This window comes from Bos indicus x Bos taurus, chromosome 7, assembly GCF_003369695.1.
Source record: "Bos indicus x Bos taurus breed Angus x Brahman F1 hybrid chromosome 7, Bos_hybrid_MaternalHap_v2.0, whole genome shotgun sequence".
Classification (NCBI taxonomy): Eukaryota; Metazoa; Chordata; class Mammalia; order Artiodactyla; family Bovidae; genus Bos; species Bos indicus x Bos taurus.
The window spans coordinates 43,879,104-43,902,619 of record NC_040082.1 but is presented as its reverse complement, the minus strand read 5'-3'; positions in this window follow the sequence as shown (position 1 = coordinate 43,902,619).

Sequence of the window (23,516 nt, the reverse complement as noted above, 5' to 3'; positions counted from 1 at the left end):
AGAGTGAATCTGGGTGTTACACCCAAGCATCTACTGCAGTTAATTGCATGCATTATTCAGATTTGCTTGCTCCAGACAGTAAGTTTTTGACTGTGTGGATCACAACAAACTGTGGAAAATTCTTCAAGAGATGGGAATACAGACCACCTGACCTGCCTCCTGAGAAATCTGTATAAAGGTCAAGAAGCAACAGTTCAAACTGGACGTGGAATAACAGACTGGTTCCAAATTGGAAAGGAGTACGTCAAGGCTGTATGTTGTCACCCTGCTTATTTACCTTTTATGCAGAGTACATCATGAAAAACACTGGGCTGGAAGAAGAACAAGCTGGAATCAAGATTGCCGGGAGAAATATCAATAACCTCAGATATGCAGACGACATTACTCTTATGGCAGAAAGTGAAGAAGAACTAAAAAGCCTTTTGATGAAAGTGAAAGAGGAGAGTGAAAAAGTTGGCTTAAAACTCAACATTCAGAAAACTAAGATCATGGCATCTGGTCCCATCACTTCATGGCAAATAGATGGGAAACAATGGAAACAGTGACAGACTTTATTTTGGGGGGCTCCAAAATCACTGCAGATGGTGACTGCAGCCATGAAATTAAAAGATGCTTGCTCCTTGGAAGAAAAGTTCTGACCAACCTAGACAGCATATTAAAAAGAGACATTACTTTGCCAACAAAGATCTGTCTAGTCAAAGCTTTGGTTTTTCCAGTAGTCGTGTATGGATGTGAGAGTTGGACTATAAAGAAAGCTGAGCACTGAAGAATTTCTTTTGAACTGTGGTGTTGGAGAAGACTCTTGAGAGTCCCTTGGACTGCAAGGAGATCCAACCAGTCCATCCTAAAGGAAATAGGTCCTGAATATTCATTGGAAGGACTGATGCTGAAGCTGAAACTCCAATACTTTGGCCACTTGATGCAAAGAACTGACTTATTTAAAACGACCCTGATGCTGGGAAAGATTGAAGGCAGGAGAATGGGATGACAGAGGATGAAATGGTTAGAGGGCATCACTGACTCAATGGACATGAGTTTGAGGAAGCTCCAGGAGTTGATGATGGACAGGGAAGCCTGGTGTTCTGCAGTCCATCGGGCAGCAAAGAGTTGGACATGACTGAGCGCCTGAACTGAACTAAACTGAACTGACAGTAAGTTTATCATATATAACACCAATTACTCCAGAATTCTTTGTTGTTTTCCCAATTTTCAAGAATGAGATTAGCAAAGTGGACTATAGCCTGATATCGTGGCTGACCTCCAAGTCATAATGGACACTCATTTTTCCCCTCCCTCCCTTCACTCACACGTAGTACCTCTTTCTCTGTGAGATGACTCAGATGTATGCTCGTTGATTAGTCTGAGACTTTGCTCACTGTTTTCAGGCCGTGGCAGATATCCTCATCTGTTTGCTATCCAAATTGGCAAAGGAGTACCCAGAGATGTTCTAGAGTGTCACCTGGATGCTAGAGAAAGATTCTGCTGATGATCACTTCCAGAATGGTGACACCTTTTTTTGCCTGCTGATTTGGTACAAGAAGCCTAATGTGCTGTCATAACTTAACTGTAATAGAACATGTGCTGTGTGTTCTGGTAGGAACATTGTACTCTTAGAACCACGGCTCCTAGATATGCAAAGCACAGAGTTTTGAAAATAGTAAGGACAAGTTTCCCAAGGTGGTCTCTGGGTGATAGTAAGCGGGACCACTTGTATTCCATTATTTAGTTCCTGGACCCATGTGTACTCTCTGTTGTGGACAGAGCACCATATAGTGATCACTGGTTTAAGGATGTATTTCCCATATGCACAGGGTATCATCTCCAAGCTCGTCCCTCAGGGGTGCCTTCAAAAGGCCATTTTATCACTCTATCAGGCCATCAGCTTCTAAGTATGAGTACAATTCAGGGCCATGGTCATTTGCCTATGCCTTTCTTCCTTGGTCTAAAACTGTTACATAGGCTTATCCTATTGATGGACCACTCTGTGAGATCTTATGTAGTGGTACTGGTTAAGACTGTGTGGGAAGGAAAGGCAAATCCATACTCAGTTCATTTCAGTCGCTCAGTCGTGTCCAACTCTTTGCGACCCCATGAACTACAGCACACCAAGCCTCCTTCTCCATCACCAACTCCTGGAGTTCAACCAAACTCATGTGCATCGAGTTGGTGATGCCATCCAGCCATCTCATCCTCTGTCATCCCCTTCTCCTCCTGCCCCCAATCCCTCCCAGCATCAGGGTCTTTTCCAATGAGTCAGCTCTTCGTATCAGGTGGCCAAAGTATTGGAGTTTCAGCCTCAGCCTCAGTCCTTCCAATGAACACCCAGGACTGGTCTCCTTTAGCATGGACTGGTTGGATCTCCTTGCAGTCCAAGGGACTCTCAAGAGTCTTCTCCAACACCACGGTTCAAAAGGATCAATTCTTCAGTGCTCAGCTTTTTTCACAGTCCAACTCTTACGTCCATACATGACCACAGGAAAAACCATAGCCTTGACTAGACGGACCTTTGTTGGCAAAGTAATATCTCTGCTTTTTAATATGCTATCTAGGTTGATCATAACTTTCTTTCCAAGGAATAAACATCTTTTAATTTCATGTTGCAATCACCATCTGCAGTTATTTCATGCAAAGATGGGCTCAATAAAGGACAGAAATGGTATGGACCTAACAGAAGCAGAAGATATTAAAAAGAGGTGGCAAGAATACACAGAAGAACTATACAAAAAGGATCTTCACGACCAAGATAATCATGATGGTGTGATCACTCACCTAGAGCCAGACATCCTGGAATGTGAAGTCAAGTAGGCCTTAGAAAGCATCACTATGAACAAAGCTAGTGGAGGTGATGGAATTCCAGTTGAGCTATTTCAAATGCTGAAAGATGATGCTGTGAAAGTGCTGCACTCAATATGCCAGAAAATTTGGAAAACTCAGCAGTGGCCACAGGACTGGAAAAGATCAATTTTCATCCCAATCCCAAAGAAAGGCAATGCCAAAGAATGCTCAAACTACCACACAATTGCACTCATCTCACACACTAATAAAGTAATGCTCAAAATTCTCCAAGCCAGGCTTCAGCAATATGTGAACCATGAACTTCCTGATGTTCAAACTGGTTTTAAAAAAGGCAGAGGAACCAGAGATCAAATTGCCGACATCCGCTGGATCATTGAAAAAATCCATACTAGGAGTGTTTTAAAATTTGCATCAAGATGAATTCCTGCCTCTTCTAGGATGGAAGGAATACAATATAATCAAATTAGTGCCAAAGAGTTGGCTGATCTCCGTGAGTGGCAGCTGAATTGGGGGCTCAGTGTGGTCTCTTTTAGTTGTACATTTGGCATTGGAAGTAGCTAGATCTACCTTCCCAAGTGGCTGCCCTGAATCTCAGGCTCATACCAGCCACCATGACTGTTCCATTTGTCATCACATTGTGCCAGCCCTGGGGCAGTCAGAGATTGAGGTTGGATGGTGTCACCTTGACAGGTCATCAGGTCCATTTCTTTGGTAGTACCTCTTCCATCATTAATATTCTCTGAAGGTTATTAACAAGTGAATCAGAGATCTCTATTATTCATTCCTACTCCCACAATTCATTCACATACCTCTTCATCAGACCTCTTTGTTTCTGATCTCTCCATCTTTCTCTTTCCAGGCCACTTTCTTCTCATCACTGCCTTTCTGGGACATTCCCAAGTAAGATGATAGTATAGCTGCAGTCTGTTTTCAGCTTGAACCCCCTGTTTCAAGCTATCCAGCCCATGAACAAAGTTTGGCCTTTTCTCTTCTGTTGGCTGCTTACAAGGGACCTCCCCACAGCCCGGTCATGCTTGTGAGTAGAGACAGAAGCACCAGTAGAATGCCTGTGGGTTTCGTGGGAATCTGGAGTATTAGCTTGTACCTCTTACTTATTTCTTCCAGCCCTATTCATACTTTATCATATACTTATTGCTTCCATCTTATGTTAGATTGTTTCAGCAACTTCCTAAACTTATGACTTGCTGGATCTAAAAGAACCCAGCTCATGATAGGTAGTTCTGTCCCCATGGCCACTTGATGTCCCATGATTGGGTGCTTTATCTCTATCAGAATTCATTTGCATGCCTGGAGAAGTTTTTCTAATAGTGCATAGTTTCCTACTGCAAATTATATGGCTTTGTTGTATGATTCTAGTGTTAAAGATGTGATTCTTCTTTTAGATTGATCATAATTCAATACAGTATCATTTAGAGTATCTTTAAAACCCAAACACTGCTACATATGTGGTCCATTGCTGTTTGTACCACATCCTAGACCTGCTAGTGAAAGTCGCTCAGTGAAAGTCGCTCAGTGAAAGTGTCTGACTCTTTGTGACCCCATGGACTATACAGTCCATGGAATTCTCCAGGCCAGAATACTGGAGTGGGTAACCTTTCCCTTCTCCAGGGGATCTTTCCAACCCAGGGATCCAACCCAGGTCTCCCACATTGCAGGTGGATTCTTTACTAGCTGAGCCACCAGAAAAGCCCAAGAATACTACAGTGGGTAGCCTATCCCTTCTCCAGAGGATCTTCTCAACACAGGAATCAAACTGGGGTCTCCTGCATTGCAGGCGGATTCTTTACCAACTGAGCTATCAGGGAAGCCCAAGACCAGCTAGAGATCCCTTTACTCTTCTGGGCCCTACTCAGTGGAGGCAGGATTCCATGATACCTAATAAATGGTTCAAAGCAACATTCTTAAGTGAGACAATTATCATTCTATTGCCTTTCAGCTCCAAATTTGCCATTTATTATTTTGCATGTGATGCTGACATTCAATCTTTTAAAGGCTTTTATTCTGCCACCTTGCATGTAGTTGAGCTTTGCTCAAAGGCTTGGAGGAAGATTTGTGGCAGTGTTACAGGGCCCTTCCTCAATGGGCCTAGACATCCCTTTAATCAAGGGACTGTCCAGAGGGTGCTGGTAGGGGGTTTTCTTCCTAGTTCTGATGTGCTTTTCTTGCTTTGTGCTCTGGTGGCTCTCAGCTGGCATGTGGGCCATCCAAGGCACTTCTGGATTTCAATAGGACTGAAAGTATTACAGAGTAGCAGAGTCTGGGAGGCAGCACTTAATTTCTAAAATAAGGTGCTGACAACTTGCTACCAAGTAGAGCAGTAGGGACATACTAATAGTCAGAATGCCTTGGTCTACAAAGACCTTTGTTAGAGATTAATTGATTGTGTTGCCCCAGTGACAAATTTTATGGATAACCCACTAGAATATTGCTTGATCCATATAACAACAGCAACAAAAACAACAAAAACCCCCTCAAACTCTAGGAGAAGATAGACTCTGTTACTTCTAGCAGAAGTAGCAGAAGATCTGACTTGTATCATCAGAGTGTGAGTTCCAGCCTCATGTCTAGACCAATGCCAATTCACAGACCCATTGTCTCTTGATTGACAGGATGCCTGGATCCATTGAGAAATAACCCTGTAATACTGCCACAAATACATGCTATAAATCTTCCTCCAAGCCTTCTTCAAGGGGTCTGTGGCCATACTAGACTGACTAAGCACTGGAAGAAAAGGAAATGTACAGATCTTTCAGACATGACTATTGGTAGACAATGGCTTTGAATGAATGCTTATTCCTAGTCAAAGTACAAAGCTTATGATAATCAAGTAATAGATGGACTCTTAGTTCAAGTCCTAATCCTAATAGGTTCTGTTCACCCCCAGGCTCATTCCATGGTTATTTGTTCCAGCTCTTCAATGTATGATCTGAAGAGATATACTGGTATTCTTGGGCTTCCCTGGTGTCTCAGACTGTTAAGAATCCACCTGCAGTGTGGGAGACCTGGGTTTGATCCCTGGGTTGGGAAGATCCCCTGGGGGAGGGCATGGAGACCCACTCCAGTATTCATGCCTGGAGAATCCTCATGGACAGAGGAGCCTGACTGGCTACAGTCCAGGGGATCTCAAAAAGTCAGACACGACTGATCAACTAAGCACACAGCACTGGGAAATAGGTATAATATCCACATATCTCTCTGATGCACCGAGTGAGAGCCATTATGGGAGGAAGGGCCGAGGGGAAGCCCTTGGAACTTTTCTTCACTACCAAGACTGTTAACTACAAGCAATATTGTATTCCTGGGGGAACTGCAGAAATTGGTGATGCCATCAAAGATTTGAAAAGTGTTGGGGTATGATACATCTCTCATCTCCATTTAGCCCATCTGGTTGACCTATGCAAAGGTTGAGTGGATCTTGGAGGACTGCAGACTATCATAAATTTAATCAGATATTAAATCCAATTGCTACTACTATCTCAGATATACTATTCTTACTAGAGCAAATTGGCATGGCCTTTGGAATTTTGTATGCAGATATTGAACTGGGTTGGGCTTCCCCAGACTACACTCCATAAGGTCACAAAAGAGTTGGACATGACTGAAGCAACTTAGCACACACACATGACCTTGGTTATGTTTTATCTGTACCTATTTTCAAGGACCACCAGAAGCAGTATGTTTCTACCTGGCAGAGCCAAGAGTATACTTTTACATCTTGCCTCAGAGCTATATCCATTCTGCTATCTGCCATAACACCATCTGCAATGATCTTAATCATCTTGACCTTCTACAAATTAACACACTGGCATTGATGATGCTATGCTATTTTTCTTTGATCAGTATGAAGTGTCAAGTATTTTGATGCCTTGGCAAAATATATATGAACACGAGGATAGGAAGTAAAGCACATAAAATTCCAGGGGCTCCTATTTCAGTGGAATATGTCAAAATATTCCCTCCAAGGAGGAGTACAAATTGCTGAACCTTGTGCTACACATCATGAAAAAAGAAGCATGATGCTTGGTAACGTTTTCTGGACTTGGGAGTCAGTGTAGCGCACCACATGTTTTAAAGTCTGCATTGTGGTGAAGCCACTGTGGAAAACAGTATGGAGGTTATTCAAAAAACTATAAATAGAATTGCCATATGATCTAGCAATCCCATGCCTAGGCATATATCTTGGCAAAACTATAATTCAAAAAAGTACATGCAACCCTATGTTCATAGCAGCATTATTCCCAAACTGAGGAGTAATTAATACAGTCTTACATGGATACGAAGACTGAGATTTCGTGTCTTCTGTCTTGAGAAAAGAGTGAAAACATCTTGTACAAAAGATAGCTACATGTTGTAAGGTGAACATGTCTTTAGTTCGTTGTACGAAAGTTTAAACAGGATGCATAGAGAAGCCTAATGTCTAAAGAGTCCTCTTCCAAGTCCTTGGGTACTTGGCTCAGCTCAGACACTGAGTAGTGTCTGCTTCTGTATCTGTGCTTCCTGTATTCTTCCAAGTTCTGTTTATCCCTTAGTAGCCAAACCCCTGTTAGTAGTTAATAACTATAATGTTAAGCTTTCCTGACTAGACCCTAACTGCTATATCAGGATGTAGTATTTACTGCCTCCGGAACCTGTGCTTCCTCCTCAGTAGAAGGTACAAGATGAAAGAATTTGTCCCTTACTTTGAAGGGGAAATCCTGGGATATCCTAGTTCACTGGGCCCTTAAAACTTTCATTGATGTGTAGGACCCTGTATCTTTATAGGGTCTCATTTTCTACCCTCTGCCTGATATGTGTCTTACCAAGTCCTCCAATATACTTAGTTACCACTTCTTGCTTATCTGGTTCAATTAATATGATGTCAAACATGTAGTGGACTAGCGTCATATTCTGCAGAGAGTCCAAATGGTTTAGGTCCAAATGTGGGCAGAAGAATAAAGAATTAACATAACTCTGGGACAAAGCTATCAATTTGTGTTGTTGCCATTCTATCTGGATGTGAGTTTCTGCTGACCCTCCACCCTGATAGGGATAGGAAAGAATGCATTCACCAGACTACTTGCTCCTAATTCGTACTTGAGGCTCTTATCAAATATCTGCTTTATCAAATGTAATCAGTTTGGGCACAGAAGCTGCAGTTAGGGCTAGTGCTTGTTTGAGTTTGTGGTAGTCCACTGTCATTCTCTAGGATCCATATGGATTTTGTAGGGGCTGAATTTGAACTTGTGAGGTAAATGGGGAAAGAATATACGATCTCTGTATTCTTCAGATCTTAAATCTAACACTAATCTTTGCTGTACCACACCTACCATGGAAGTGATAGTTTTAGATTTTATTGTTTTAGCCAGTTTCAAAAACTTTCATCTGGCTTCTCCCACTGTGACAGACCAAGGACCCAATGTAGGGGTTTTCCAAGCTACCAAGTATGCCTAGGCCAATTATATAGTCAGGGACCAAGAAAATGTCCGTGGGTTGAGGCTATGCACCAAGTAGATCCATTGGGAGTGAGATATGGGCCAATACTTTATTTATCACCCGACCCTCCTAATATGCTTCCCTCTAAGAAGGGAGGGTGGTAACACTTCAAGTACCTATTTATCAGTGCCAATTCAGATCCTGTGTCTAACAGGTCTTCTAAAAAATTAATTAATTAATGGCTACTCCGAGTCTTCATTGCTGCACGCAGGCTTTCTCTAGCTGGGGCAAGCGGGGGCTATTCTCTAGTTGTGATGTGCAGACTTCTCATTGTGGTGGCTTCTCTTCTGATGAAGCATGGGCTCTAGGGAGTGCAGGCTTCAGTAGTTGAGCCACATGGGCTTAGTTGTCCCACAGCAAGTGGAATCTTCCTGGACCAAGGATTGAACCCATGTCCCCTGCATTGGCATGGCGATTCTGAATCACTGGACCACATTCCAACAGTTCTTGAAATGTCTGATTATTCCTCTTTTCTTAGTTTACTGAATTTAATAGCAATAGGTCCCTCTAGGGAAGGACTGTATCCACTTGCTATAGTGCTGTCCTGTCCTTCTGGGGACCAGGACCTGCCGAGCAACTGAGTCCTTCCTGAAAACTGGTTTGGGTCTGGAAACTAGGCGAGGGAAAGTTCAGTTTTTAATGTGACAGAGGGCCTTAGTCTCCGTGATATTCTTTGAATATCTTAGCTCATAAGCTGTATGAAAACCCATGGTGGGCTGGATTTGTCTTGGCTTGCTTACCCATGGTTCAAGTGATGCCAGTGTTGGCTACCCATCAATCTTGTTGCTACAGATGCTGGATTCTTTTTGTAAAAATTGAGATATAATTGACATGTAAAATTATATTAGTTTCAGATGCACAACATAAAAATTTGATATTTGTGTATATGGTGAAATGATCACTACACTAATTCTAGTTAACATCTATCACCATATACAAAGTTTTTTCTTGTGATGAGAACTTTTAATATCTATTATTTTAGCAATTTTCTAATATTATAATATAGTATTATATATAATCTAACTGCTATATATTACATCCCCATTACTTATTTATTTTATAACTGGAAGTTTGTACTTTTTAACTTTCTTTATCCATTCCACCCTCCTAGTAACCTCCAATCTGTTCTCTGTATCTGTGAGCTTTTTAAAAGATTTTATTTTTTAGATTCCACATATAAGTAAATCATATGGTGCTCATCTTTCTCTGTATGACATTTCATTTAGCATATACTCTCAAGGTCAATCCACGTTGTAGCCAATGACAAGACTCCCTTCTTTTTATGGCTGAATAATATTCCATTGTATATATATTCCACATTTTCTTTAACCATTCATCTATTGATGGACACGGGTTGTTTGTCTATCTTGGCTATTGTAAAAATTGGTGCACTGAACTTGGGGGGTGGTAACACTTTCAAATTAGTGTTTTCACTTTATTCTAATAAATACCCACAAGATGAATTGCTGGGTCATACGTTAGTTTTTTTTTTTAATAACCTACATACTGTTTTACATTCTGGTTGCACTAATTTATAATTCACAAGGGTTCACTTTTCTCCACATATTTGCCAGAAATTGTTATTTCTTGAGATGAGTTCTCACTGATTTTGATTTGCATTTCCCTAATAGTCTAGTCAAGGCTATGGTTTTTCTAGTGGTTATGTACGGATGTGAGAGTTGGACTATAAAGAAAGCTGAGCACCAAAGAATTGATGTTTTTGAACTGTGGTGTTGGAGAAGACTCTTGAGAGTCCCTTGGTCTGCAAGGAGATCCAACCAGTCCATCCTAAAGGAGATCAGTCCTGAGTGTTCATTGGAAGGACTGATGTTGAAGCTGAAACTCCAAGACTTTGGCCACCTGATGCGAAGTTCTGACTCATTGGAAAAGACCCTGATGCTGGGAGGGATTGGGGGCAGGAGGAGGAGGGGACAACAGAAGATGAGATGGTTGGATGGCATCACCGACTTGATGGACATGGGTTTGGGTAGACTCCGGGAGTTGGTGATGGAAAGGGAGGCCTGGCGTGCTGTGGTTCATGGGGTTGCAAACAGTCGAACATGACTGAGCGACTGAACTGAACTGAACTGAATGATTAGTGATGCTGAGCACCTTTTCATGAAACTGTTGGCCATCTGTGTATCTTCTTTGAAAAACACCTATTCAGATCCTCTGCCCATTTTTTAAATCAGACCATTTGGGGTTTTTTTTTTTTGCTTTTGCTTTTGAGCTATATGATGTTGTGTTCTTTTAACTATTTCTACAGTTCTCTGCATGTCAAATCTCCCTGGTTGCCACTGTTTTACTGTAATAATAGTAAGTTAATTGTGTGTGTGTGTGTGTGTGTGTGTGTGTGTGTGTTAGTCACTCAGTCACATTCAACTCTTTGTGACTCCATGAACTGTAGCCTGCCAGTCTCCTCTGTCCATGGAATTCTCCAGGCACAAGTACTGGAGAAGGTTGCCATTTCCTTTTCCAGGAGATCTTCCCAACTCAGAGATTGAACCCAGGTGTCCTGAATTGCAGGCAGATTCTTTACCATCTGAGCTACAAGGGAAGCCCAAGTTAATTGTGCCTTGATTCTAATAGTTAAGTACCGCTTGGAATTACTGCCAATATTCTATCATCCTTATCACTCTTAGGGAGGCTTATTTGTTCTAGCATTTCCTGTTAGCCTTGATCTAAAAAGGACAATCATCACTGCGCTTTTCAATGACTCTGTGTCCTGTTCATCAGTGTATTCCCTATTGCATTGTGTAACCTAGCATTCTCTATGATCTCTAGGTCCTCACACAAAACATAGTTGGCTGTTGGGTTTTCAGGCTTTCAGAATATACACATCATAAGCTACTTGCTCTTTTGAGCCTTTTTTATTTCTCGTTTGATTAGCTGCCATGACAGTTTGGGCATTTCTAATTCATTTAGCTTGAGTCATTGCTTTCTCCAAGCTTATAAGAGCCATCTAACTCTGTGTTATCATTACCTCCTTAAATCTTTGCCCTCATTTTCATTCCTTATCATGGAAAAGGGCTTCTCTAACAATGAACTCCCCTTTATCCAACTTTATGTCCCACCTACCTTGTCAGCAGCCGCAGGACCCATCAACACCTATATCCTCCTGACTCCTGCCGGCACATGTTGCCTAGCAGATTGGTTACAATCCCTTAATTCATACCGGTTTTACTCTACAACACATCACACTCACCAGATGTGATAAACCATATTTATATTACTTTCTCCATCTATAAAATAAGATATATCCCTCATGATATATAGAACTTCTTCTACTTCTGACAGAAAAAGAATTTATTTTAAGAATTTTTATAGGGGACAAAGGATTGGAGGCTATACACCTGGGAAAAATGCCCAAATTACTTTGTGTCTCCCAGTGGAGACAATTCTGCTGACACAATTGCTGACACAGACATTGAATCTAGCATCACAGATACTGCATGTACTGCTACGCACGGACCACTGTCTCTGCTGACTCTGGTGCTTGTCTGTTTCCTCTTCATGCTTATCAGAAAGTGGATTCTAGAAGTTCCAACATTCTTTGCTTGTAGGATCCTTACAAGAACATTTATTTGCATTTAAAGCACATATAAGCATAATATAAAATTAAAATATTTATAAAACTCTACATTTATGTAACTAAATTGGCTTATCTAATTTTAAAGCTAAAAAAAAATCCAGTTCCCTATTTCTAATGAGAGATGTTAGGTTACCACAAATGAGATTATTTAATTATGCTAATTTATAAAGTGAAACAGTTCTAGTCTCATTTATTTTCTAGGAATATTCTCCAAAGTTCCTTGGGTAGCCAGTCAATTAAAGGGTTTGGAGATTGTTCAAGGAGTTTAAGTTTTAGTTATCTTTTCACTCATCAAGGTCACTAGAATTTCTGCTCAAAATATCTGTCAGATAACTGCTGTCTCCCCACCAAAACACCTAAAATTTACAATTTACTTGCATAAGCAATAGATTTTTAATAAGAACACAATTCTCAACTGGGAAGGAGTCATCTCACCAGCTGAAAAATCCTTGTTTCAGCCCGCCCTACATTCTTTATCCTTTAACAGTATGACAAACCCAATATGGCATGGGCTGTACACCTAGGGCAGACTACACAATATTCTTTTTTCCTTTTTTCTTCCAACTTGATTCTGGTAGCAAAATGCCCAGCCTCCTTTGCAACTGCATGCAGACAAAGCAATTGAAAGGTCATAAGTGGTTTCTCTAGTTGCAGCAAGCAGGGCCTACTCTTTGTTGCAGTAGGCTGGCTTCTCATGGTGGTGGTTGCTACTTGTGGAGTACCGGCTATAGAGCGTGGTCTCAGCAGTTGTGGCGTTTGAACTTAGTCACTTCATGGCATGTGGGATCTTCCTATATTTGGGATCGAACCCATGTCCCCTGCATTGGCAGATGGATTCTCAATCACTGGACCCCAGGACCCAATCCTGGATATCTTAAACGGTGCTGGCTCGCCTGAGAGGTTTACCCTTGTGGTATCTTGGTCTTCTCTTTTTTTCCCTCCCTGGAATATGGTTGTAAGGGCTAGCACTCTTAAATCCATATCCATCCTTGATAATGAAACCAGTACTATGGAGGGCTGAACAGAAAGATAGAAGGTCCTGGATCCATGATCACCTCATGGAGCTGCTGTACCAGCACTGGGCAGCTTATCTCTGGACTTGTATTTCTGCGAGAGTAAAATGCCACTCTTTAACAAATGTTGTTGTTGTTTTTTTAGCCACTGTCACTATTACTATCAACCACATTTCCTAAACAATAAAAATCAGACTCAATTTGTTCAAGTCTCTAGATTCTATCCCTCTCTAACTATGATGTTCCAAGCCTATCATTTATGTGTCTGAGATTCAGTTTCATTATATAAAAATTTGGGGGTATCTATCTAGGATGTCGGTGAGATAATATGTAGGGAGTACCTTATACAGTTTCTTGCACAAAATTAGTTCCCAATGAATGTCAGTTCTTTCTCTTTGTAGTTTCTCATAGTGACTTTGGGGGTAATACAATCTTCCCAAGGGACTACTGAATCATAAGACAAAAATGAAATTTATACTGTAAAATCTTTTAAAGCAGGTCATTTTGTTTTACCTAAAATAGTTGAAAATTACTTGCCTCAAGTCAGGATATATTTAACCTCACTATTTATCAAAATATATTTAACTAACTAGACTACCTTTTCTAGTTAAGGAAAATGACCATGTTAAACCAATAATAAATTCTCTATAACTGGAGGGCCTCAAGGGAAGGGAGCTCACAGGGGTCTAGTTTCACAGCTTATAGGACAAACTGTAAATTCAGAACTGGATTGTACTACACTAATGTTTCCTAAACTATCAAAATTATTAGACCTTGTATTTTTCTCCTTTTATGTTCTGTATATTGTTACCAGCTAAAAATACTTCATTGGCCTTTATTGACTATAAATTTTACTGAATATATCACAAAAGTGATAGGAATGCATGCTCCCATTCATGTGTACTTTCCCATTTTCTCTTGTGAAGAATTGTATATACTTTTCCCTAAAGCCAAAATACTATAGTGGTTAAAAACACAGGTTTGATATTAATGCATCTAGTATTGTTAGGGATTACTAGAAACACACATCTTAAACCACATGGACAGATTTCTAGCAGTGAAATGGTAGGCATCACGTAGGTCAGTTATCAAAGTATCTTGTACAGAGAGGACCCTTCACATTTTATCTTTGAATAGCAGAGGGCTATGTTGTAGCACCGTTACCGGGATGGGATCTCTGGAGCCCACTGGTGTCTAACCCAGCCTCATCCTCCTTGTCCTCTATTTAGTGCATGAACAAATTTGGGCTCAGTAGTGGTAGGTGTAGCAGCAGCAGGATCAAGGGGAATAACAGTAACTTTCTTTAGCTTTTTCAGTCAAGGAGGCATGTCACTCAGATTTACCTTCAGGAAAGAGCCTCTTGCGAGAAGTGTATAAGCTGATAGATTCCAGCTGCTACACATTTGGAATCTGCACACAATAATAGAATCCTGTATTTTCCCCCCTCTCCTCATGGTTACTGCTTTTGACATCATACTTATATCTTTGCTTTGTGTATCTTTTAACTACTTATTGCACATATAGACAGTTATACTACTTTGTCTTTTAACTTTCCTACTAGCTTTGCAAGTGATTGATTTATTACCTTTACTACTATATATTTGGACTTCCCTCGTGGCTCAGATGGTAAAGCGTCTGTCTACAATGTGGGAGACCTGGGTTCGAACCAATCCCATGGACAGAAGAGCCTGGTAAGCTACAGTCCATGGGCTCACAAAGAGTTGGACACGACTGAGTGACTTCACTTTCATTTTCACTATATATTTACTATATATTTGCCTTTACTGATGAGGTTCTTCCTTTAATAATTTCCATGTTTCTACTTGTTACCTTTTATTTTTTGTTTACAGAAATTCCTTCAACATTTCTTGTAAAGTTCATTTGGTAGTCATGAACTCTTTTTGCTTTTACTTTTCTGTAACACTTTTGATTGTTCCATCAAAGCTGAATGAAAACTTTGCTGGGTAGACTATTTCTTGGTTTTTCCTTTTTATCACTTGAGATGTATCATGCCACTCTCTCTGGCCTACAGGGTTTCTCCTGAAAAGCCAGCCAATAGCCTAATGGGAGTTCCGTCGTATATAACGTTGCTTTTCCCTTGCTGCTTTTAATATTATCTCTTTGCCTTAATTTTTGCCATTTTAATTATGACATGTCTTTGTGTGGTCCTCTTTGGGTTGCTCCTGTGTGGGACTCTCTGTGCTTCCTGGGCTTGGATGTCTGTTTCCTTTATTAAGTTTTCAGCTATCATGTCTTCAAATACATTCTCTGCCCTTTTCCCCCTTCTCTTTCTGGGACCCTTATAATGTGAATATTAGCATGCCTGACCATATGCTGTATGCGTATAGTAGAGGTCTCTTAAACTGTCCTCATGTCATTCTTTTTTATGTTCAGCCTCAGTGATTTCCACTGCCATGTCTTTCAGCTTGCTGATCCATTCTGCTGTATCATTTAATCTACTGTCCATTCTTTCTAGTCTATTTTTTATTTCAGTTATTGTAGTCTTCATCTCTGTTTTATGGTTCATTAAATTTTCTAACTTTTTTCTTAAAAACTTCTAACTTCTCACTCTCTTCATCCATTCTTTTCCCAAGTTTCTTTTATTGTCTTTATGATCATCACCTTGAGCTCCTATTGGGTAGATTGCCTTTTCCACTTAGTTTCTTTTCTTGGGTTTTATCTTGTTCCTTCATTTGAAACATGTTCTATTACCTCATTTTGCCTAATCTACTGTTTCCATTTCTACCTGTTTGGTAGGTTGGTTATATTTCCTAATCTTGGAGAAGTGACCCTTTATAGGAGATGTCCTGTGCACTCCAGTATCACACTCCCCTTTATTCACCAGAGCTGTATGTCCTGGGGTGCCCCAGTGTGGACTGCATGGTACTTCTGTTTTGGTGGGCTAACTGTTGTGGGTAGTTTCATATGTATGGATGGCCCCTGGTCTGGTTGGTTGCCAAGTCCTGCCTAGTACAGAGGCTGCTGGCACCTGATTACCTTGGCTGGGTCATGGGATGGCAGGTTGCTAAACCCTGGAGGGTCTTGGACCTAGAGATGGCTCATTGGTGGGCAGAGCGGGGTTCTAGAGTATGTGGTTGCAGTGCTGGGGTTCCTGGATTGAGTATCAGCTGGAGAGTGTGGCCTGTCCCTGACATAGCTGACTGTGGTTTCTATAGTATCCCAAACTAGTGCTGGCCTGCTAGTGAGTGGGGCAGATCTGGGATCGGCTGGCTGTGGAGTCCATGGTATCTCATAGCTAATGTTGACCCCTAGTGGATGGGACAAAGCCCTAGGATTTTGTGGATTGGTGTCAGCCTATTAGTAAGTGGGGCTGGTGTGGTGGTCCCCATACTAGTGCCAGCTCACTGGTGGGGTGGAGTTGTGTCCTTGGGCTTCTGACTATAGGATCCTGAGTGTCCCAAAGATGATGTCAGCCAGCTGGTAGGTGGGGCTGGTTCCTGGTGATACTGCCTGAGGGGTGCAAGTTGTCCCAGAACTAGAGCTGGCCTGGTGGTGAGCAGGATTGGAGCCTGTGGGGTCCCAGGGTGGATGCCAGCATGTAGGTATGTTGGCTGGGTCCTGACAAGGCAAGCTGTGGGACTGCTATGCTCAGGGGTGGAGGGGGCCAGTGTCTGTCTGCTGGTGGGTGGAGTCAGTGCTCAGGAGATCCCGGCCCACTCGTAGATGACTTCAGGCCCCCTGGTGCCAGTCCACTGGTGTGCAGAGTTATGTCCTGGGGTCTCTGGTGCAGAGCCCTATGGTTCCAGAGCTGGTATTGGATCACTGTGGGTGGGGCAAGTTCCTGACACATATGATGTGGAGGAGGTCTGTGGTGTCGCAAACTCGTGTTGACTCCTGGTTCAGGGGGCTGGATCCCCAGGCTGCTGGCTGAGGAGACCAGCATGTCTTAGAGCTGTTGTTGGCCTTCTGGTGGTCAAGACCAGGGTACAGTGGGTCCTAGGGCAGGTGCTGGCCCCTGATGGGTTAGCTGGTTCCTGCCTCAGCAGGCTGCAGGGATGTGGTTGTCCTGGGGCCCATATCCTTTGCTGGTGGGTGGGCCTAGGACCCATGATGTCCTGGGGTTGTTGCCTGCCTGTTGGTGGGGCCAGGTCCTGGGATCTCTGAATACACGGACTCAGTGGTCCTAAGTCTAGAGCCTGCACACTGGTGCTTGGGGCTGTGTCCTGGGCTCTCTAATGCACAGGGTCCCTAATATCCAGGGATAGCTGTGAGCTCATGAGGTTATAACACAGCCTGACTTCTGATGGCTGGGACTGTGGCCCCTCCCTGCACACAGGTTGGGCAATATGGGTGTGGCTGGGACCAGAGGCTAACAAGCTAGAAGGAGGATTCTCAAGTGGCACTTCCCAGCACCTGTGTCTGCACAGTAGCATGAGCTCTCCAAATGGCTGCTTCCAGCATCCATGTCTCTACCATGAGCTCTAGTTGCCCGCTGCTTCTCTGGGAGAGTTGGCAGGATCAGCAGGTGGGCCTGACTCAGTCTCCTTTTAAACTACTGCTCTGCTCTGGGTCTCGGAACTTTTATGTGCAACCTTTAAAAATTGATTCACTCTTAAAAATGAATCTAGAAAATTTTCTAGATTCCATATATATGTGTGTGTTAACATACAATATTTGTTTTTCTTTTTTCTGACTTGATTCACTCTGTATAACAGACTCTAGGTTCATCCACATCTCTATGAATGACCTGATTTCATTCCTTTTTATGGTTGAGTAATATTTCATTGTAAATATATACACCACTTCTTCTTATCCATTCATCTATCGATGAATAGAGATGCAGACCTAGAGAACAGACATGTGGGCACAGCAGGGGAATGAGAGGGTGGGATGATTGAAAGAGTATTATTGATATATATATGCTACCTTGTGTAAAACAGATAACTAGTGGGAAGCTGCTGTATAATAGAGAGACTTCAGCTTGGTGCTCTGTGGTGACCTAGAGCGGAGGCTTAAGAAGGAGAGGACATATGTATACTTATGGCTGATTCATGTGGTTGTATGGCTGTGTGTGCATGTTAAATCACCTCAGTCGTTTATGGATGGCTGTGTGTGCATGCTAAATCACCTCAGTCGTATCTGACTCTTTGCAACCTTGTGGACTATATGGACTATAATTGTAAGGTGTACTTCAGTAAAAATAAAAGAAAAAAAATGGGGTCTCTGTTTCCCACAGTGCTCTAGGTCTCCTGAAAGAAAACCATGCTGGCCTTCAAAACCAAACTTGTTCTGCGGGCTTATCTTCCTGATACAGCACCCTAAACTAGGGAATCCAATGTGGTCCTCAGACCCCTTATTCCTTGGAGAGAACCTTTGCAATTGTAATTATTCTCCCCTACGGTTTGACCACTGGGTATATGGGTCTTGATTATACCATGACTCCACCTCTCCTACCCTTTTTGTTGTGGTTCCTTCTTTCCTTCTTTATATCTTTAGTGTAGAAGATCTTTTCTGGTAGATTCCAATCTTTATCATTAATAGTTGCCCTTTAAATAGTTGTAATTTCATTGTGCCTGTGAGAGGTGAGCTCAGGGTTTTCCTTCTCTGCCATCTTGGCCAAGCTCCCTGTGGTCTCTAATCTCCTTTTATAAGGATATCAGTAATACTGGAGTAGGGCCGACTCCAATGACCTCATTTTAGTTTAATCACCTACTTAAAGTCCCTGTCTCCAAAAGCTGTTACATTCTGAGATATTAGGGTTTAGGGCTTCATCGTTTGATTTATAGGGGAACACAGTTCATTCTGTAACACATTCACAGGGATTTCCCCCAATAAATCTCTGTGCTTCTCATTCTATAATTCATCTGCTTTCCAAAGTACCTAAGCTAACAAGCCAGCTAAGCTTATTTCACCTAAAACTCTGAGCAACCCCATTTTAATAGTGGGAAGTGAAATGATTTCAGCAAGCTATCATTACTAGTACAGATTTGGCCAGAATCTGTATCTTCTCTCAGTCTAATTAATTTTTTTTATAGTATTATGAAATAAACTATTTGTTTCACAAATAGTGAATGATGAAAAAAAATGATGCAATGATGCAAAAAAAAAAAAAAAGAAAAAAGAAAAGAAAAAATCCCTCTAGGCCTTATACTAAATTGGAAATAACCTTATATTGTTTGGGTCATCCTTAACAAAATCACATTTATCATTTTCTTACATTATTGGTAGCCTTTCCTTTTTTGTTTTAAATGAACAACATTTCTATACTAATGGCTTAAAGGTTGAGATTTTGTCTCATTCCTCTGTTTTCCTGCATTTCCTGGTAGAGTGCCTTGCATGGTAGATGCTCAATGCATACAGCTTAATTTAACAACCACTGATTTTGTGCTTGGTCTAACTTTTATTTCTAGTGCCTAGACCAGCGCCTAGCATTTAGTAGTCCTTAATATACATGCATTCAACGAAAAATAAGAGTTAGTATTTATTGAGCAATTTCTGGGTGCTAGACACACCATTTCCCCTTGAAGAGGTGTTGTTATTATTATTGTCTAAATTTTTCAGATATGCTTGGGGGAGATTCTGTTTCTTGCAAATACCACACAGCTGGTAAGTGATGGATCTAGAATGTAAACCTAGGCTTATGAATTCACAGCTTCTTTACGCTGCAGAGGATCTTCACTTGGTCAAATGGCTATACCAACACTAAGACTACACAAAGGAAGATAATTATCTTTGAAAACTTTGAAACAAATCCTTGGCCTATATTTTCCAGTCCCATGAAGTATCATGACTCATTAACAACAGGAATTCCATTGTTGTGTTTGGAGGATTAACTATAGTGACAAAGACATCCTTGAAAGAAACTAAAAATAGTTCTTCAAAACTTTCCATGAAGAGGAACTTTGGGGCAGAATTTAGAGGAAATACAGTGGACTTTTCAGTTCTTATTTTTTTTTTTTAATCACATACAATATGATTTGGCATCTAATGAAAAGTTAAAGCTATGGTCAGATGGCAAGATTTTAATTTTAAAGTATGTGAATAATAAGTTGCTTCACTCATGTCCAACTCTTTGTGACTCTGTGGACTGAAGCCCTCCAGACCCCTGTGTCCCTGGGATTCTCCAAGCAATAATACTGGAGTGGGTTGCCATGCCCTCCTCCAGGGGATCATCCTGACCCAGGGATTGAACCCTCATGTCTCATGTCTCCTGCATTGGCAGTCTGGTTATTTACCGCTATCATCACCTGGGAAGTGCTTCATAATAAAGGGTTGCCTTCTAATTGGCATTATGAAGTATGAGTCTATCACAGTTGAAAGTGAGAGAGGAGTGTCAAAACACTTTTTGAGGATCAAACTGAAAAGATAGAGACTAGGGATTAGTAAGATGACAAAAAGGGATCACCTACAGTCACTGCCTTCAAGGAGTTCGATTTTTGAGGTCATGTGGATAAGACTGACATAGAAGTTAAACACAATACAAGCTGAGTTTTTGAGTGCCCCCTATGTGTCAGTTAAGCAGGGCCAGGAGTAGGGTGCAAAACCTGAAGGCATTCCAAGAAACTCAGGACTCAAGATAAATAATATTTTATGTAATATCTTAAATATCAAAATAAATGCAAAGAAATCCATGATGAAAAAGATACCAAATTTTAAATAAAGACAGGATCAGTGATACTGATTTTTCCTTTTTTCTTGGGACTTAGCATGGGCTGGAGCTAAACACTTGACATATACTTCAAATACATAGGTTCCTGCCATCCCAAACCATTTGCCTCCAGTTAATTTCCCAGAGAGACAACTGGAAATTTGGAGAGCAACTTTTGAAAGGTAGTAGTTACGAGCACAGGGTTTTGGCTCAGGCACACCTGAGTTCAAAGCTCAGCTCTGATGCTTCTTCATTACACTCCTAGGTAAAGAATTTTATCACCCTTGGTCTCTGGTTCCTTCTTTTTTAAATGGTACTAATAGTTCTTAGCTCCTAGCATTGATGTTTTAAATGAGCAAATACATGTAAAATGCGGAAATAATATATTTGATAAATGTTATCTGCTATTATTATACTATAAAAGAATATAGTAAGTTGTAGCAATACAAAGTTTATGAATTGAGATCACAGCATGTGGAGTCATTTAAACCAGGGTGTGCAATATTATTAATGTGTAAGAGAAGCAATACCCTTGAATCTTGAGGAATGAGGCAAGATTTGATAAGTGAGGCAAGGCATTTGAAACTAAGTTTCTATTACAAGAAAGGCATGAAATCATGAATGTGAGGAACGTGAATGGCAAATTCTGAGGAGACCATATGGTCTAAGGAGGATGGTAGGAGGGAAGAGAGATTAGGACTTAAATTTCTGACTATTCTTTATGTAATAGGAAGTGCTGGAGGGTTTTTAAGGAAGGAAGTGCCATATATTGACCTGGCTTTTAAAAAGATAACTGGGCCCAGGATAAAAGACTGATGGTGGTGTTGATGTTTTCAGAGCTAATAAAACTTAATATACATGAGACAGAGAATATTTCATAGATTATATGAAAGGAGAAACTGGTTTGAAAGTATATTCACAGCAAGTGATATTTTTGAATGTTCTGCTGAGGAGAATAGTATATCATATTTTCAAATTTTTAATCTTAACTAGAGAATTCAAGAAGACTCAAAATTCTTGTTTCACAGAGCTTTGCCATATCTTTAGGAAAATATGGTACCCAAGATGTCATATAATTATCCTGGATCTACAATCAAGGCTCAAAAGTGACGATGCTGTTTAAAGCAATCACTTTCTGTGCATATAATAATTTGTTTTGTTACACTTGTATTTATCTTCAAATCTTATTTACCCTTAAAATAACATTGTAGAAAAATTAAGCACAATGTTAAAAATTATCCATAGCTTCACCATTTTTATACAACTGTTTTATTTTCCAGACTTCCTGCTGTTTCCCTTTTATGCTGTGAATTTTTACATAATTGTAATCAAGGTTCGTGTATAATTTTTCATTCATTCTTTTAAAAGCTGATACTACATTATAATTTTCATTTTCCCTCTTCTAAAATGTGCATAATCACTAATTCCTTCTCACTAACGGATGGATCATTTATTATAGAAAATAGAAGAGGTTAAAGCACCTGGGATTTGGAGTCATAGAGATTAAGGTTTGAAACCCAGTTCACTTTTAACTTGATGGTTGAACTTGGGAAAGTTATTTGAGCTTTAGTTTCCTTGTAATTATATTAGCCTCATTTGCTTGGAGGTAGAAATGAGATATAAGTTTTATAAAGTGCACATTTATAAGCATAAGTTAAATCTCAGTAAGTGGTAGCAACTATTTTTTTTTTTAATTTGCAAATTTGATTTTTATCTATTTGTTTTATTCTATTTTTTTGTTTGGTCACCCCTCACGGCTGTGTGACCTTTCCAGACCAGAGATCAAACCCGTGCCCCCTGCAGTGGAATTGCAGACTCTTAACTACTAGCCCACCAGGGAAGCATCTATTATTCTTATCAGTCACTATACAAGAAGTACAATTTTATTTGTTCAAAAAATATTTATTAAAGACTCGTGGAAACAGACACTGTACTATGTACCAGAATGAAAAACGCAGGAATCCGGCCTGCTAAGGGCTCTCAGTTTAGTGGGGTGACTGCTGTGTAAACACATAAAGCATGTTCATTCTATTTTTGGGATATCTCCTTCTCTCCTACTTCACATTGCCTCACACCCTGGTTTCCACACTGTCTTTGCTAGTTTGCTACTGAGCCTTTCAAAATCAGTTTGCATATTTCTTCCGGGTCAAATTAGTATAGGTCAGGGCTTCTGAGCTTTTCCCTGAAAATTTTCTGCAAGTATTACTGCTATTGAGGGTGTCTTTTCACTTTTCACTTTCATGCATTGGAGGAGGAAATGGCAACCCACTCCAGTGTTCTTGCCTGGAGAATCCCAGGGATGGCGGGGCCTGGTGGGCTGCTGTCTATGGGGTTGCACAGAGTCGGACACGACTGAAGTGACTTAGCAGCAGCAGCAGCAGTGAGATTCCCCGGAGAAGGCAATGGCACCCCACTCCAGTACTCCTGCCTGGAAAATCCCATGGACAGAGGAGCCTGGTAGGCTGCAGTCCATGGGGTTGCTAAGAGTCGGTTATGACTGAGTGACTTCACTTTCACTTTTCACTTTCATGCATTGGAGAAGGAAATGGCAACCCACTCCAGTGTTCTTGCCTAGAGAATCCCAGGGACAGGGAGCCTGATGGGCTGCCATCTATGCGGTTGCACAGAGTCGTACACAACTGAAGCGACTTAGCAGCAGCAGTGAGATTCCCAGGTGGTTCAGTGGTAAAGAATCCGCATGCCAGTACAGGAGACGAAAGAGATGTAGGTTTGATCCCTGGGTCAGGAAGATTCCCTGGTGGAGAAAATGGAAACCCACTCCAGTGTTCCTGCCTAGAAAAGTCCATGGACAGAGGAGCCGGGTGGGCTGTAGTCCACGGGGTCTCAAGGAGTTGGACACAACTGAGCATGCACGCACATTTGATTACAAGAGCTCTACGATCAGACTCCTGGCTTTCAAATACCAGTTTGGAAACTAAATGGGAGACCTTGAGAGACTTCTTTCACCTGGACATGCCTCAGTTTTCTCGAGTCCTCACTGAGTGGGATATGC